Source organism: Pongo abelii, chromosome 16 (assembly GCF_028885655.2).
Source record: "Pongo abelii isolate AG06213 chromosome 16, NHGRI_mPonAbe1-v2.0_pri, whole genome shotgun sequence".
Classification (NCBI taxonomy): Eukaryota; Metazoa; Chordata; class Mammalia; order Primates; family Hominidae; genus Pongo; species Pongo abelii.
Window position 1 is genome coordinate 83,030,268 of NC_072001.2, and position 16,846 is coordinate 83,047,113.

A 16,846-nucleotide genomic window follows, 5' to 3' on the forward strand; every position below is an offset into this window, starting at 1 on the left:
ACTATTTTGAATTAAAAGCACTTAGAAAACAGCAAGTACAAAAAGAACGCTCTAACCCTCCTTCTTCTTTAAAGCAAGAGATGAAATTCCGATGTGAAAGATGTCCTCCCTATACCAGAAGGAAATCGTAAGGAGAGTTGAGGCTGAGGGATGTCTGTACAAACAAACCTTGTTGTCTTAGTCCTTTTGTGATGTTATAATGGAGCACCTGAGGCTGGGCAATTTACAAAGAAAAGAGATTTATTTAGCTCACAGTTCTGCAAGCTACATAAGAAGCATGGCATCAGTATCTGCTTCTGGTGAGGGCCTCAGGCTGCTGCTTCTCACGCAGGAAGGGTAAGGGGAACTGGTGTGTGCAGATCACATGGTGAAAGAGAAAGCAAGAGAGAGAGGAGGAGATGCCAGGCTCTTTTCAATAACCAGCTCTCATGGGAACTAATAGAATAAGAACGCACTCATTAGCATGAAGACAGCACCAATAAATTCATAAGGGATCTGCTGCTATGACCCAAACACCTCCCATTAGGCTCTATTCCCAACATTGGAAATCAAATTTCAACGTGAAATATGCAGGAGTCAAACAAACCAAACTATAGCACCTGTGAAACTAACCGTTGTCTTCTTGGTCACTTGTCCACTCAGTTAACTACCCTAGCTAGCCCCTTTACCTCCCCACATTTTCACAACTTACTGATCTTTGTCCAATTCAATACAAAAGTGTTCAACTCTAGCTGCATCTTTGGGTCTTCATTTCCCTATGAAGCCTCCCTTGCTACATAAAACTTGCATTAAATAAATTCGTATGTTTTTCTCTTGCTCGTTTGTTTTATGTCAATTTAATTCTCAGACCCAGCCAAAAAAATATAAGAGGGTATAGGTAAAATGTTGCTTCTCCTATAATACCAATCATATAATGACCTCATCCTATAGGCTGGGACCATGGAATAAAAAGTAGTCATTTCTCAGGCCTCTTTTCTTCCTAAACATCCCATCGTCCCTCCCTTTGGCATTATTGATGTGTTGGAAATAATTGGGTGTGCCCCTGGGTGAGAAGCTCTTGATAACAAGTGTGCAAAAGACTGGAGAATTTATTCATTCAGCCTTTCCCATTGAATTCACCCCTCAAAAATCCTCAGGGGGCCAAGTATAATTAAGCAACATTAATTAAAATACTAAAGAACAGAAAAGGGCAACCGCAGGAGGGACAATGGAGCAGCATCAGAGAGATGGAAAATAACAAAAATAGCAGCAATCACTATGCATTAAAGCCCAGGAAGTTGACAGCTCAGCTGGAGTGCCTTTAGAGGAAAACTTCACGGACATCACCCTGAAGGGAAATGAGGAAACATGGCGGCAGGAAGGAAGAGTCCCAGTGGGTGCACAGAGTCTCCTTTCAGTCTCCACAGACATCCGAGAGGTTCATGGCCCTTGTAGATCATAATTGAACATTTTCATATGATTGCCTTCAGAAATTTCCATTAATATGGAACAATACCACTGCTCTTGTGATTAATGTGCTGCTGCATGGTCTCAGTGTTTTGGTTTTTAATTAAAAAGAAAGAATTCTAGCATCTTGCTAAATTACAGAAGGATTCTTTTACACTTATTTTTCTAGCTCAACCTCCACTAGATTTAAAAATCAAGCACCTAAAGCCACCATTAGTGGTAATGTGGTTCCAGTTTAAGTGGCTGAGATACACTGGGGATGGATGACCCCCAAGATGGGAGTGTGGGATCCTGTCAGATCACCAGGGTGATGACCAAGGTAACCTGACTCTCAGTAACTCTCCCCAGAGATAACAAGTGTTGTCTACTTGTTATAGTGTATATCCTTCCAAAGATAATCTATGCACAGATTTGCAAATACATGCATAAATATATTATTTTATATAAATAGGAACATATTGTACATACCATCTGTACAACTTGGTTCCTTTTTTTCACTTAAAAATGTGTCTTGGAGACCTTTCCAGGCCAATCACATTTTATTTCATAGATTCACTATAGTTTGTTTAGCCAATCCTCTAGTTAAGTTTCCACTCATTGTTATAATCAGTGCTGAACTGAGCAACCTTGTATACCCTTGTACATGGGCCAGTTTCGTATGTGCAAATATATTTATAGGATAAATTCTTATAAATAGAATTGCTAGGTCAAAGAACATGGAAAATGGAGATAAAAATAGCGTCTATTTTCTTGAGTTGTTTTGAAGATTACATGAGTGTTTGCATCTAAAATCATGCCAAAATCCTCAATAAAATAGCTGCTGCTTTTGAAGGCACTGTGTTGGGCCTTGGAGGGAGAGGGGCTGGGGAAGGGCAGAAATTCATAAACATAGGTCAACCCAGAGTCCCTCCTTCAAACACTTAAAGTCCAGTAAGGGTAATTCTTGATCACAGGGCAAATTAGCAAATGCTATCTTGAGCATATACACAAAGTTCTAACAAACACAAAGAATAAATCGATACATTTCAAGTGGAAAAGTTTTCACAAAAATATGGAGTTTATGAGCTTGGTTTGAGCATGGAAAGGATCTAAATAAGCAGTGAGATGGCAAAGGCAACATATCAAATGAAGGAAATCAAGGGAGCAAAGACCAGAGGCAGCCAGGACTGACCATCTAAAGCACGTGGGGTCCTTGGAAATCAAGTTAGTCAGGAAGACCAATATCTATCTAGATAAACCTCAAGCATGTGCTTCATTGATAGACATTTTGACATTTTGCTAAAAACAGATAAGGACTGAGAAGATGAGACTTAAGCATGGTAAATTTTGGTGCAGAGCCTTGGTTGATTTCTCATCTTGGAAGGATGCTCTGAAGACTTAGGGACTTCAGGAGCTGAGAAGTTCTTAAAGTTTCAACATGGAACACACACTCCCCCATGCCATGTTCCCTAAGAAATTATAGCAGAGCTGAATCACCACAATCATTGGTTCCAGAATCAAAAGGAATAGTGATTACCAGCTGGCCTTTTAGAAGTCATCAATATTTCATCTAAATGTTGCAACCACCACATCTGTTTTTACTGATAACTGTTTCTTTCTGGGGAATAGAGACTGACAACTCATATTTCACAATTTGGCTTAAAAAACCTTGAGTACCTAGTGGCTTAGCTGAATCTCAATGGTGTCACTAGAAAAGTTTGCCAAGGAAACCTGCACATTGCAAGTTTCTTTGAAATGTTCAGAAAGATTGTCATACCTGCCCTGATGTTCTGTGGATGTTTCCTAAAGCATCTCTCCTCGTTGGGGCTATGGGGTGGCACCTGGTACAAGACCATATTGTCCAGCTAGGGCATGCTCCCAGGCCTGGCATCACATCTGCATGTTAGAAATAGTAAGTCACCAAATGGTGAAACTTTTCATGAACAAGAACATATACAGATTTTATAAACCAGAAACTCATTCTCAATATGGTAACTTGGTTCATTTTATAAAATTCTTAGGTCAGCCCCAATGACCTGCTATTCAAGCTGTAAATCTGAGAGCCATCTTTTGATTCCTTCCTCTCCAATCTCTTCCCCGTTCCTGCCATATCAAATCAGTCATCAAACCCAATCATTTCTACTTTACAAACTTGCATCGGTATGCCTTCTATGTCTTTCTCTCTGGTCCTCATTCTCTCTTCCCTCCGTCATCACAACAGCCTCTGAACAAGTTTGCCTTGCATCTGGTCTCACCCTGGCCTTATCCCTCCTCCATGCAGTCACCAGAGTCATCTTTAAAAAATACAGATCAGAAACACAGCTCTTACATCTGTGTTTGGGATCTTACATCTATGTGCTCTTACTTCTCTCTTTGGGGTGTGCTCTTGACCTCCAGAATCAAACCTAAACTCTTTGGTTTGGCATTCAGGGCCCCTCCTAGCTTGGCCCCTCTACCTTTCCATCTTCCTCTCCTTCTGCTTTCTCCCATTCCCCACACTGTCCAGCCACACAGAGATTGTGTGGCATTCCTGGGATAGACCATTAGCTTGTATAACTCATTCCTTCATCCCCAGTTACTTCTGGGATTCTCTTCCTTTCCCTCTCCTCTTCCCATTTTTCAATACCCAGCTCCTGCTGAAGCTTCCCAAGCAACCACCAAGCAGAGACAGTCACTTTCCTTTCCTTTCTATCAACAAGCACACTTGTGTCCTTCAGATGATCTCTCTCCAAGGAGACTATGTTTGAGAGAAAGCCAAATCTGGTCCATCTCTGGGAGCAAAATTCTAAAAGGCAGATTTAAAATGTCTTTGGAAGTACATGAGGTTTGAATTCAGAGTTCTAGGATACTTTTTTCTGCTTCTTAATGTTATAGTCCTATGCACCGAATAGCCAAACTACCTCAGTTTGCTTTGCTGTGAAATATCAGTCTGAATGAATAAAAAGTAATTTCTGATTCTCCTACATCCTTTGAAATTAAGGCATAACTCAAGTTTTCTCTTAAGACATCAGCTTGTGTCAAACATAAACCTTGCTTTCTTATATTTTAATTTTGCTATATTCTGTCATTAAAACCTTATTTGAGAGGTTTTTAAAAAGAATAATGGGAGTATATTTTATATGAAAGACATACACTAGCTATAAACATTCAACTGATACTTAAGAGTACAAAAAAGAAAACAAACAAACAAAAATCTCCTCCAAATCCAACCCCCTCCCTGTAAATCATCATCCCTACTGGGGGACTATCACTGCAGACATTGCTCTTTGCATTTATACAGCAACTGGGACTATGTTTCTCATGTTATTTAAATAAAAGATTTTTAATTTAATATTAATTGTATTTAACAGAAGAAAGAAGAATTGCCAAGAAACTGAAGAAATTGCTAAACTTCAGATAAATGTTTCTTCACCACAGAGATATTCATTTCTAAAAGTTCTGTCAAAACCAGGAAAACTTTAATTAAAAATGAAAGAGGTGGAAGTCATTTTTTTAACTTTATATTTGAATTTTGGACAAATGCTGGAATTCATTCATTCATTTGCTATCTACCACAGGCATGACTCTGCAAAGGCACTGGCAATTTAATAGCGCAATCAATAAATATGAAAATTTCAGATGCGGATGTGTGCTAGGAAGAGAAATAAAGCAGAATAAAGGGTTAGAAGGGCCAATTAAGATCAGGTAGGCATAGAGAGCTTCTCTGGGGATAAGAGAAGGAGCCTTAATGAGAAGGAGAACTAAGGCATGAATACATGCGGGGAAAGAGCATCCTAGACAGAGAGAATTGCAAACGCAGATGCCCTAAGGCTGGTGTCAGTCCATTTTTGTGTTGTTATAAAGCAATACTTGAGGCAGTGTTATTTACAAAGAAATGAGATTTGTTTGGTTCAGGGTTCTGCAACCTGTACAAGAAGTATGACGCTAGCATCTGCTTCTGGTGAGGGCCTCAGGAAGTTTCCACTCATGGCAGAAGGCGAAGGGGAACTGGTGTGTGCAGATCACATGATGAGAGTGGAAGCAAGAGAGAGAGAAGAGGTGCCAGGCTCTTTTCAACAATCAGTTCTGGAGGAACTAACTGCATGAGAACTCACTTATTACCATGGGGACTGCCACAAACTATTCATGAGGGATCCACCCCCATGACCCAAACACCTCCCACCAGGCCCCACCTCCAAGATTGAGGATCAAGTTTCAACATGAGATTTTAGGAGGACAATCATCTAAACCATATCAGCTGGACCAGCTCAGCGTGTCACAGCAACAGCAAGAAGGTCAATACGCTGAGACCTGAATGAGCAAGGGATAGGAGACGAGAGGAGGCTGGAGGACAGGATATGCAGAGCCTGATAAGCCTGGGCAAGACATTTAAGGTTTATTCTGTTTGTAATGAGAAGCCATTTGAAGGTCTTGAGCAAGGAAATGGCATGACCTGGTTTACATTTTGAAAAGATCGCTTGAAATGAGCCATAGAAAATAGCTCTGGTGGGCCAGGGCAAGAGTAGAAGCAGGGAGATAAATTGACAGGTTACTGCTATCTTTCCAAAGGCAGAGCCAAGAAGAGTTGCTAGTGAGTGGAATGTGGGACATACATTCGCTTCCTAGGGCTTCTGTACCCAGGTAAAACAAGCTGAGTGGCTTAAGACAATGGAAATGTATTGTCTCACAGTTCTGGAGGTTAGACATCTGAAATCAAGGTGTCAGCAAGGTCACACTCCCTCTGAAACCTGCAGGGCAATAGTTCCTTGCCTCTTCCTAGCTTCTGGTGGTTTGCTGTCAGTCTTTGTCATTCCTTAGTGGGCAGCTGCTGTAAATTCAATCTTTGCCTTCATTGTCACACAGGGCATTTCCTGTACATCTCTGTCTTTACGTGGCCATCTTCTTACAAGGACACCCATCATATTGGGCCAGGGGCCCACGCTATTCCAGTATGGCCTCATCTTGACTAATTACACCATTTCCAGATAAGGTCATATTGTGAGGTCCTGGTTGCTAGGATTTCAAAGTATCTTGTTTTTGTTTTGTTTTGTTTTGGTGTTTGTTGTGGGGGGTTAGGGGGCAATATTCAATCCATAACAGGGTGTGAAAGAAAGAGGAAAGCTGAGAAAGATGCCTTGGCTTTGGGCCTAAGCAAAGTGACCTATATGGGAATGGGGGAGAATGAATGGGAGAGGTGTGATCAGATTTGTGGGAAGAAGTAAATAAAGAATTGCTTTGAACATGCTACGTTTGAGATATCTATGAGACAGTTGAGCCGGGAGAATAGAGAAGCCAGTTGTATTTCCAAATTTGGAGGTCAGAATCGGGAAATGGGCTGGGTAAATTTGGAAATCATAAGTGTATTAGGGCTTTTGATGCCATGAAGCTAGATGAGATTGCCTAGGAAGAAAATGCAGGCAGAAGAAAATGATCTAAGAGTTGCACCTTGGGACACTCCAACATTTAGAGGTAGTGAATAAAAGAAGGATTGAACTAAGAATAAGAAGACAGTGACAGCTGGCAGTGGGTTAGGAGGAAAGGCAGAAGAGTACAGAGTCTCAGAAACCAAATATGAAAGTATTTCCAGAAAGAGGGAGTAACCTAATGCATTAAATAAGCTGAAGGATCTACCAAAATGAGCATTTGGAGTTGACCATTAGACTTAACATGGAAGTCATTGGTGACCTTGACAAAAGTTTCAACTGAGTGGTTGTAATTAGATCTGTTTCAAGAACATGGGACATGAAGAAGGTAAGTATAGAAAACACTTTAAAGATGGTTTTGCCTTTAGAGAAGGTAAGTAAGGTTATAATTGGAGGGGCATGTGGATTCTAGGGATAGTTATTTTTTATATGGGAGATATTGGGGTATGTTTAATTGGTGACAGGAATGATTCAGTTGAAGGGAAAATTGTTCTTGAAGGAGAGAAATGATCATTAACAAAGCAAAGTATGAGTAGGACAGAGGGATTGGAATCCAGGGCACAAGAATGAAACTTGGCCTTGGGCAGAAGCAGAGAGAGTTTATCCTTTATAAGAGAAGGGAAGACAAAGGACATAAGTACTGTAGATATAGGTAGGTATGCAGCCCTAGTTATGGAAAATAAGGATATTCTGATTACTTCTGTTTTCTTATTTAAAAAAAAAAAAAGCTAGATCATTAGCTTAGACTGAAAAGGGGATGAGGGTGAGGTGGGAAGTTGGGAAGAAGGTTGAAGTGGTTATTCAGGAGAATGGACAAAGGAACTGACCAGAAAAATGGATAAGGCTTGCTGAGTTACATGGTCCTAAATTAGAGCAAGATCATTGAGTATGGTTATGGTTTTTTCTAGTCATATTTAAACAGGTGAAAAGTAAACAGAGTACTGCCTTTAGCCAAATTAGGCAAGTATGACAGAGGGAGACAGGGGTGAGAGAGTTAAGCGGTTAAGCAAATGAGTGGTTATAATGATATACCATGGAATTCATAGATAAAAATGAAAGTAAAGAAATGTGGTGGACTTAATTGATGACTGGGAGGTCCTTATAGGTCAAATAATTGGTAGAATTTAAACTAGAAGAAGTGTGGCAGAAAGATCATAGAATGGGAAACTTGAGTCAAGGTTTTGGAGGTGGTGCCATTACTAATAATTGGTGGCTGAACTGTGACAGAGGAAAAGACAAAGAAAAAGGGGAATCAAGAAGCTGAGAGGTCAGGCTTTTGGATGAGCAGTCTACATGGATGTTGAAGTCACCCGTGATGATTATAGAGATAGGCAGTAAACCAATTGCTAACTTTCAAGGAATAAATGATCAAAAGAGAATAGCCACAAAGATTGGGCAGAAGTGCTACAAAAAGGGTAAATAGGTAGTGTAACTGATGACATTTGCTAAGGAAGCTGGAAGGCTTTAGGGAAAAAGAAAAAGCGACAGTCAGCTAGCGGCAATGAAAAATCAAGGACACCTACCCCTTTGCTAGGTCCTATAACATTGGGGTATCAGGTTAATGGGGGATTTCTTCTCTCCTTCCTAGCACTGTTCTTCTACCCTTCTCCCCTGCTCACTCATCTTCTCAGATGACCTGTTCACAGCTGAGCACAGGAGGAAAGGGAATTTAGGGAAAGATCTTACTTTGCTGGTACCTTTGTGACATCTGGAGACTCTTTTAGGGGTTTCTTGCAGTTTGGGAAACTGAGAAACTCCAATGGAAATTTTTATGATGTGGGTGATGCCTTTCGTCTGGCCTGGCCATATATAACTCCAACTCCTGAAACCTGGCATCCAGAGACAGGTCTTGTATACATTCCTGTTAGAGCCCCCACTGCCCTCCCAATGGCCCTCATGGACAAAGTCCCTTGGGCAAAGTCTACATTCCATGCTGGTTTTCCCAATGCCCACATCTGCTGTATGGGAAACATTCCTGAAAGCTTGCCCCTGTCAGTGGTGGAAGTGGCACCTACTCCCAAAGCAATTATCTTCCTCTTTGTTCTGCTTCCTGGGGTTGAAAGCCTGCTGCAACCTCCTGCCTTTAGATCTCATATTCCTGAGTCTACTACCAGTCCATTTTGTCCCTTCAACCCTCAGAACACATATCAAGTTCTAAAGGTGAAGACCTTCACACCAAGCCTGAAGTGATCTCAAAGCATCATGCATCTCAGCAACACTCCATCGCCCAGGGAAGGGAAAACTGCCACAGCACTGCAGCCTCATTCTCCAGACATATTTTTTTCTTTCTCCTTCAGTGTTCACTCTTTCAAACACTCCAGAAGAGTGATGGACTAAGGGATCAAAATATAATCCCTTAATATTCTTATACTCGTTTTTTTTTTTTTTTTTGCAGAGACAAGTGAACATTTATTTTTGGTCCTTTCTTCCTATGTGTATTTCAAGTCTTTTTCAAAACAAGGCCCCAGGAATCTCCAGATTCAATTATGTCCCTGGGCTTGGTCAACCACTGCAGCAGTCTTAGGGAGCCTTGTACAAATGCTAGAGTTACTCATTTACCAACAGTAAACCCTAGGATAGAAGATGCACCAAAGCAGGACTCCTTCTTCCATGGAATGTGCTGATTTCAGACGAGATGGCAGCCAATGTAGAAAATGCTGGAATTTTTCCTTGGAACTGGATTGTAATGAGAGGTGCTTGCCATGAACATAAACCACTATCTTTTCTTTGACGCTTCCTTTCCAGTTTTTGAAGAAAACTTCCTTTCCAGTTTTGAAGCAGGAAATAATCTTCTCTGAAGACACTCAATAAAAATTCCAAAAAAACCCAGAAACACAAGCTTCCACTTCATTGATAAAAATTTACTGCAGTTTGGCACCTGGGTCTAGTTAAGCAGGCGGATGAGCTGATTGATGCACTCACCCCGATAGCCAGGTGTGCCCATCTCCCTGAGGAAGCCCATTCTATTTTTAGTACCATGACGGGCCACTGAGAAGGCACAAGAACCATGAGATCTCCTAGAAATGCTTCCCTGGGAAGGCAATTTCATGAATGAGATCTTCCAAGCAAATGACATCAAACTTCCCCGGGTGCTCCTCAATCACTGTGTTGGCTGTCAGTGGGAGGGTCTTATTCTTGACCTTGGCTTGTCCACATTTCAAAATGAGTTTCAGGACAGACACCAGATTTAGAAATCCCCAAGTCACATAAGGTTCCACCATAGGCAGCATTTTTAGGTTCTGGGGAGTGACTTTTACTAAGACACCACTAAAAATTTTCTTTAGGCAAAGTCTTGCAATGGTTCTCTGCACCAGTAAACTCACACCATCAATCCTTCCGATGCGTACAACAAAGCCAAGGAATGTTTATCTGGCAATTCCAAGGCATGAGATTTCACTTCTAGTCATCTGAGATGCACCTTGTCATGTTTCTGTTGCCAGAAATCATGTAGGAATGATTCCAGTCACTTAAATCTGAACCCTTTTCCTTTCCTCTGCTCCTTCTTTGCCAAAAGTGCCTCCTTTGCCTGGGTGGCTTTGAGAGCTTGATAAGCCTTCCCCTTTCTCAGGAGATTTTCTGGAACCAAAGAGATTTTTCTTTGCTCTTGCTCTGCCATCTTTCTAGTGTTGCAGCTACTGCTTTTTGAGACGGAGTCTCGCTCTGTCGCCCAGGCTGGAGTGCAGTGGCCCAATCTCAGCTCACTGCAACTTCTGCCTCCTGGGTTCAAGCGATTCTCCTGTCTCAATCTCCCAAGTAGCTGGGACTACAGATACAAGCCACCATGCCCAGCTAATTTTTGTATTTTTAGTAGAGACGGGGTTTCACCGTATTGGTCAGGCTGGTCTTGAATTCCTGACCTCAGGTGTTCCGCCTGCTGCCTCCCAAAGTGCTGGGACTACAGATGTGAGCCACCATGCCCAGCCTCTTATATTCTTGCTATAAGAATATTTTTGGCCATTCCCTCCAAGAGTTCTGCAAATGGAGTCCAGCACCAAACTTTGAAACATGGGGAAAGGTGGCACCTAGTGTTTTATCCTTAGCCTTAGGAACCTCTCCAGATACCCGGACAGGAAGAGTTCGGTATTAACACGCTGCTACATTAGTAACTAATATTCTCATCCTTCTTCACTCCTAACAAAATTTAGATTTTGTTAATAATTTTTACTTCCCAAGGTTTATAAATCTTGGATTTGGTTCTATAATTCCCACAATAAAAGGACTACCAGTGCTTTTTTTTTTTTTAAGCTTTTTAATTCCTCAGGAGGGAGGGGTATTTAATTTCTTGGTTGGCTGGATTTCATTGTCAGTTAGGTTGTTTTGCTCACACATGCTTTACTCACATTATATCTGAGAAAGACCTTTGCTCAGATACTCAAAAGATATCTTGACAACATACACTACTCACATGTCACATTTTCTTCTGCTCAACACCTTATAGATATTGCTCCATTGGTTTCCAGCTCTAAATGATCCTCTAGTCCTTATATAGTAGACTCTCCTTTTGTGAATTGGAGAAATCAATGACCGCCTTGATTTTACAGCTGAACAGTAGGTATTCATGTTCTTGTTTTATCCCAAGTAAAGCTCATATGTGCTATAATTCTCATTGGAGTATTTCCCACATATGGTCTTCATATGCAAGAGATGATTATATTGGTAGAAAATCATTGGGTCAAACCCTGTTTTCCCTTGAACTTTAGACATTGTTCCATTGTGTTCTGGCATTGAATATTGCTATGAAAAAGTATTACGTCAGCGAGATTTTGTTCATTTGTAGGTATCCTGATTTTTCTGCCTAGGTACTTGAAGAGATCTTTCTTCTTTTTAAAAAGGTTTATAAGACCATATATGCCACCAAAAATCATATGAAAAAAAGCTCAACATCACTGATCATTAGAGAAATGCAAATCAAAACCACAATGAGATTCCACCTTACACCAGTCAGAATGGCTATTATTAAAAAGTCAAAAAATAACAGATGCTGGCGAGGTTAGAGAGAAAAAGGAATGCTCACACACTGTTGGTGGGAGCTTAAATTAGTTCAGCCATTGTGAAGGACAGTGTAATGATTCCTCAAAGACCTAAAGACAGAAATATCATTCAACCCAGCAATCCCATTTCTGGGTATATACACAAAGGAATATAAATTGTTCTATTATAAAGACACATGGACGCCAGTGTTCACTGCAACACTATTCACAATAGCAAAGACATGGAATCAACCTAAATGCCTATCAATGATAGACTGGATAAGAAAATGTAGTACATATACACCATGGAATACTATGCAGCCATAAAAAGAATGGGATCACGCCCTTTGCAAAGACATGGATGGGGCTGGAGGCCATTATCCTTAGCAAACTAACACAGGAACCATAAACCAAATGCTGAATGTTCTCACTTACAAGTGGCAGCTAAATGATGAGAACACATGGACACGTACAGGGGAACAACACACACCGGGGCCTATTGAAGAGTGAAGGGTGGGAGAAGGGAGAGGATCAGGAAAAATAATTAATGGGTACTAGGCTTAATATCTGGATGATGAAAAAATCTGTACAACAAACCCCCATGACACAAGTTTACCTGTGTAACAAACCTGCGCATGTGCCCCTGAACTTAAAATAAAAGGTAAAAAATAAATTAATTATTTAACAACGTATGTTAATTCTAATGTTCTGCATCAGCATTCTATATCATTTTGTCAATATTTCCTGAAACATGGTGGGTTCTTTCAATATGCATATTAGATTTTTACTTATTTCAAGGAAAATTTTATTCTATCACAACTTTGGCTATATTTTTTGGTGTCACTTGTTTCTATGTCATTTATTCTATAGTTTCCTGGACATAATTTATTTTGTTGGATGATGTTGGATCATCTTTGTTAATCACTTATATCTATCAGTCCTTCTTGAACTGCTATTCTCTCTTGATTATTCTCTGCATTCAATAGAGCCTTTCTTCTATGTTAGCAATTCAATTTTCAGCTATGGCCATTCTAATCCTTGAAAATTCTAATTTAGTTATAAATTATGTAATGCAGTTCGGTGTTTTTGTTTCTCTGCATTCCTCTTTTTCATCTTATTCTGTTTTTCTTTTTAAATCTGTTGTCAAACACTTATTTAATAAAATTCATAGTTTTATTAAGCTCTTCAGAGTAAAATACTCTCGGGTAATCTTTCCCATAAGTTGTCCTCTTTTGCAGACTGTTTATCAGTCTTTAGTGTGCTAGATTGATCTTACCTTTTCCTGTACTATTTTAATAAAGCCATTATTTTTATTGTTAACAGTTACTGAATGGTTCTCTGTGTGCCAGACCCTGTTCTCTGCAATTTCCATATATTAATCCTCTAATTATTATAACACAACCCTGTTAGGCAGATACAATTATTTGCTCCATTTTAAAGATGAATAATTACTATGATGTTTCTTTTCATTTTGCTCAGGCTTATGTGGGCACTTTCATCCACACCTTTTCCTTGCTATAGTTTAGTACAGATGAGTTTTCTTTGGTACCATGTTCACCTTAATATTATACCTGCTTATCTTCCCTTTCCAACTATAGTTTGGGGACTCAGAGTAATGTGACCTATTATTTCTACAACCACGGAATTTGGAAAGAGGGGGAGAAAGACAGAACTCCCCATTCAAAGGTTATATAAAATGTCCCGGGTTTGTTACCCTTAACTAAAAATGCTCTATTAGGTCTCTAAGTTCAGGAAAAAGCCTTGAAAAAATGAATATTCCTACATTTTTTCTCTGCATTAGATGACATCCTAGGATGCTGCAATGACTGAAACTGAAGCTTTTTCTCTTGAGGATTTTCCTTTATGTTTCCTCCAAGTAGCTCACTCACCTCCTTAGTGTATTTCTTCTGAAATTTGGGATTTAAGGGGAAATTCTCAAGGTGTGTTAACAAGTCCATCTTCTTTCCCACATGCAGCTTTGAGGTGGGGTAGAGGCTATGTTAAGATCCATAAGGAATCTTTCCAGTAAGGTTGATTTCTTTCTTAGGACCCCATTTTTAAAGTTAGGACACTAAATGGTATCCCTTCCTGCTTTCCTATTATTTTACTATTTTTTATTTATGTGATCAGGTAATAGGGAGTTTCTATGACCTGGATTCATCCTGCTATCTTTACCGAAAGCTTGACTGGTACTTTATGACATTAAATAAATATACCTGGTAACCAACGTTTGCTTTTCCCCAGAATAGAATATTTCCATCTTATCATAAAAAGCCTTGTACATGTATGGTATCAAAGTACTGAGATTCGACTACAAGACAAGTCTTATGTTTTGTTTCATTTTTTATATGTCTATTCTATGGACTAAGTATCACCTGAAAAAACAGTCTTCAGAAGCTGTTAGGAGTTTTCAGACTAGGGGACTTCTAGAATTTTCCTCCTTTTTGTATTGTTACATTGGTAAAGATGTTTTAGTCATAGAATAGTTTCTGGACATAGTCTTCCTACAATCTAAGAATAGAAGTTGATCCTTTAAAATCAGACTTAGAAAAATAAATAAAAATTTACAAAAATAAAATCACACACAGGAACTTTAACTTTTACACTTATGTGTAAAATGAATACGCAAAAAGTCTCAAAAGAAAAATGTTCCCATTACATATGTTTTAAGTGGATTTCTCCCCTTGGAAGCCACCTCTGAGGAGATATTTTTTAAATATTTTAAAATATAGCTTCTACAGTGTTTTTCCCAACTGCTAAGTTGAGACCTGATTCATACTTCTGATTTTGCTCTTTGGGATGGGAGAAGGGGAAATAGAAATGATGATTAATTACAAAAGAACCACTCCTGCAAAGCCACAGCAGGGGGAGGGCAAAAGCAGATGCCTTCTGATTCACTTTGAGGAGGAGATTTGCTCATCTTCCTTCTTCGGCTTGTGTTTTTGGCTTGTGTCTGTCATTCGGCCCCCAACCAGGACGTGTTTTTACATTCATTTTGTGTTTAGAAAAGATATATTCAATCAAAGGTTTAAGCTGCTCTTGACATTAATAAAACTGATGAAGATAAAAAAGGAAAACCTACTTAGTCTGTTTCATGCTGCAATAACAGCACAGGGCTCACTGTATTACCAGGGTCAGGGCTCAGTGTGTGACCAGGATTGGGGTTCAGTATGGACCAGGGTCAGGGCTCAGTGTGTGACCAGGATTGGGATTCAGTATGGACCAGGGTCAGGGCTCAGTGTGTGACTGGGACTGGGATTCAGTATGGACCAGGGTCAGGGCTCAGTGTGTGACCGGTACTGGGGTTCAGTATGAACCAGGGTCAGGGCTCAGTGTGAGACCAGGACTGGGGTTCAGTATGGACCAGGGTCAGGGCTCAGTGTGTGACCAGGGTTGGGGCTCAGCCTGTGATTATGACCAGAGTTCCATCTGGAGCTGCTGTCATAAGCTAATGTTTTCAGGGCCTTGGCTTCCCCTTAGAGCAAGATCACAAGAGCTCAGGGACTGCCTGCTGAGAGCAAGGTAAGGTAATCCTTAAGAGAATGGGCTGTGGAATAAGACCGGCTGGTTCAAATCCTGACTCACTACTTGCCAGCTCTCACCTTGGGCAATGTCCTGAGCCTCTAAACCCTGCATTGCTCACCTGTAAATGAAAATAAGAGGATGCATGTGTTAGTTCATTTGTGCTTCCGTAGCAGAATACCTGAGACTGAGTAACTCATAAAGAACAGAAACTTATTCTCTCAGAGTTCTGGAGGCTGGGAAGTTCAAGATCAAGGTGCTGGCATCTGGTGTAGGCTTTCTTATTGCATCCTCATGTGGCAGAAAGCAGAAGGGAAAGAGAGCTAACTCCCTTCGTCAAGGGCATCTAGTAATCTCATTTATGGGGGAGAAACAGTCATGGGCTAATCATCTTCTAAAGGCCTCATCATTTAATACTGTCACATTAGTAACACCTGAATGTGAGAGGGAACATAGTCAAACCACAGCATCTAGGTATGTCGACTTATCCATTCCTAAGGCTTCAATGCCAGGGACTTGTTGCGTCTTTAAACTATATCTCTCTCCTGAGCTCCAATGCCTATTCAACTTCTCCATGCAGAGGGGTCTCAAACTCAGCATGTCACAAACCAACCTCAGCTTTGGCCATACTCACACTCATCAAACTGCCCCAGATCTCTCCTTTTCTCAGTGGATAGTGTCACCTATGCCAACCAGAAACTCAGGAATCAATCTTCACCCTTCCATCCCCTTCTGCAAGTCCAGTCAGGAAGCATGTTATGTAATTCTACTTCTAAAACATCTCCCCTGGGCATCCCTTTCTATCACTGCTGCTACTGCCATGCATCAGGCCTCTTTATCTCTTGTCTAAGAGATCACAATATTCCAGTTAGTCCTACAGTAGATGGTGTTTACCAAGGTAGCTGTACCAATGTCTTCGTCCTCCATGTCTTATGCAATATGACCTTTCCTCCCCCACATCAAGAGGTGGAGTCTATTTCCCCTCTTCTTAAGTCTGAGCTGGCCCTGTGACCTATTTCAACCCATAAAAGCAGCATGGTTGTAATGTGGAAGTAACTTCCAAGGCTGGCCTTAAGAGATCTGCCTTTGCCACTTGGAATGCTCCCTCCTGGAAGTCAGGCCCCGTATAAGAAGTTCAACTGCCCCTAAACCACCATTCCATGAAGAATCCTAAGCAACTCTCTTCCCACTAGAGAGAGAGAGAGGCCATGCAGAGGAGCACTGGGGTGCCAGGCAGAAGGATGGAGCTTCCTCAGACCTTCCAGTCCAGCCCAACCACCAGCTGAGCCACAGCCAAACCATGAAGAACAGAACTTCCCAGCCCTGCTCTGCCTGGATCCCTGATCCACAGCAAGTGAGGAGCAAATGAAATGTTATTGTATAAAGCCACTACATTTTAGAGTAATTTATTACACAGCAATTGATAACTAAGACAGCTCCTCTGCCTCTAGCCTGCTACTCTAGATCCTTGCCATCTTGCCACCAGCACTGTGTTCCTGAACTCTGCTGGGACCATTTCACTGTCTT

General features: G+C 40.7%; 1 pseudogene; it reads right to left on the bottom strand.

The window, feature by feature from the left end:
• Window positions 1-9,711: 9,711 nt before the first annotated feature.
• LOC112129115 (ribosomal protein uL30-like) lies at window positions 9,712-10,458 on the bottom strand (annotated as a pseudogene).
• Window positions 10,459-16,846: the final 6,388 nt, after the last annotated feature.